This window comes from Chrysochloris asiatica, unplaced genomic scaffold (genome assembly GCF_000296735.1).
Source record: "Chrysochloris asiatica unplaced genomic scaffold, ChrAsi1.0 scaffold00358, whole genome shotgun sequence".
Classification (NCBI taxonomy): Eukaryota; Metazoa; Chordata; class Mammalia; order Afrosoricida; family Chrysochloridae; genus Chrysochloris; species Chrysochloris asiatica.
The window spans coordinates 1,203,683-1,205,578 of record NW_006408876.1 but is presented as its reverse complement, the minus strand read 5'-3'; the positions used below and the strand labels follow the sequence as shown (position 1 = coordinate 1,205,578).

At 40.6% G+C, this 1,896-nt stretch overlaps 1 protein-coding gene across 1 annotated transcript in view; it reads right to left on the bottom strand.

Moving 5' to 3' along the window:
• Window positions 1-1,896, bottom strand: part of CTNND2 (catenin (cadherin-associated protein), delta 2) — a 560,917-nt gene that overhangs the window by 488,792 nt on the left and 70,229 nt on the right. The gene's annotated exons all lie outside the window — the stretch shown is intronic.

Sequence of the window (1,896 nt, the reverse complement as noted above, 5' to 3'; positions counted from 1 at the left end):
CCTCCTTACATTGCTGGTGGGACTTTAAAATAGTTCAACCAGTCTGGAAAACAGTATGGTGTTTCCTCAGAAAGTTGGAAATAGAAATACCTTATGATCCAGTAATTCCCTCTAGTTGGAATATAGCCACAAGAAATACGAGCCAGAACATGAGTAGATATACGCACACAAATGTTTATCACTGCACTATTCATAGTAGCAAAAAGATAGAGACAACCTAAGTACCCATCAGTGGAAGAATGAACAAACTTTGATACATACACACAATGGCATACTATGCTACCTTGAAAAGTAACAGTGAAGCTGCAAAACACCTCATAATATGTATGTGAACTTTGAAAATGTTATTCTGAGTGAAATTAGTCACAAAAGGGAGGGGATAGTAAGTCACAGGTTAGGGGATAGACACATAATAGCTTAGGTGATGGGGAGGGCAATATACAATAATATACAATATATATAAAAAGGGAGTGGATGAATAAGGAAGACAGGCAAAGACTTAGAGAGGTTTCTATGGGCTAAATGGGACAGAGGTACATAGTGATGTATATACTCAAACTTTGGAACAAGATGACTTTGTGATACAGGGATAGAGACTTAGTCTGAATGTTAAGGTGCATGACTATCTTTCGGATATTGGTTTTACCTGCCTACTATTGTAAAACAGACATTTAAGTGGGATAGAAAAGAATATTAGAAAACATGATTATTGAAAATTTGTAAGCCCGTCTTCAGTCTGTGACTGATTGGATTAGCTAAATGGAATACGCTTCTTGTGAAGCCTTTGTAGAGTATAGGACCTTAGGTGGGGTTCTGAGCCTCACCCAGAGCCTTCTGAGGTGGGACATTCCCACCTGAAAGGTCAATCAGACCAATCCTGAGTGGCGAGAGGAACAGAAGACACTTCTTGGAAGAAAGACAAGCAATAAAAAAGAAAACATAAAAAAACAGACTGCTTAGCTGTTACAAGAACAAGCAAGCTGTTTGTTTGCTTAGGAGCTATCAAGTTAAGAAAGAAATGTTAACTCACCAGGGTAAACCCCTTTCCAAGACTATAACTCTAAGGGAACACATAAGCACGCTTGTAAGTGCATTGGTGACCATGCTGGTCTACTTGTGAGTGGAAGTGGGGGAAATACAGCAATTTAAGATGAAGACATAGGTTGAGTTTGACCATGTTCCATAGACTCCTGTTGACCTTGAGGTGAGAGAGAGAAGAGGAAAGGCTGATTGATCTGACACGTTTATGTAGACTTAGGAAGTCCTGAGTCCATGAATACTAACCTAGCCACTGGGGGTTAGAGCTGAGAGTGAAGTGGCTGGTCTGAAGTCAGGGGAGGCATGAGAAACACCCAAACTTACAGATAGTACCCATTTGACATAGCTTGGATGGCTTGCTAATCAGAACTCAATTACAGGAAGACAAAGCAGTTTGATACAGGAAACAGGAGTAAATTGCTACAATTTGATGAATTGGACCCTTACTTATGGATATAGATGCTCAAAATTCCAACTGAGAGGGAAGGATTTGTCACATCAAGGATCAAGCCTGTCCCCTCAGTACACATAGGGACAATTTAGACACTGGCTACCAAAAATGGGTGGCTATGAAAGCCCAAAGTGGCTGATTCACAAGCTTTTAAGAGTGTGCTTAGTTTCAGAATGAGGGAGTAAAAGTGGAATCCCCACTGAATAGTTTTCCTCTTGTCCTGATGGGTCTGGTGAAAGGGGACCGGGGAGGACAGGGATAGGATTCTTTTGATTCAATAGTAATTAACTGTGATCATCACAACTGTAAAGTTAGAAAATGGGAAATGAAAAGGCGAGAGTGGTTAATCTTTCATTCCAGGAAAAGAGGACCCTAGGACCAACAAGAAGGAAGAGCATGAGTGGAGC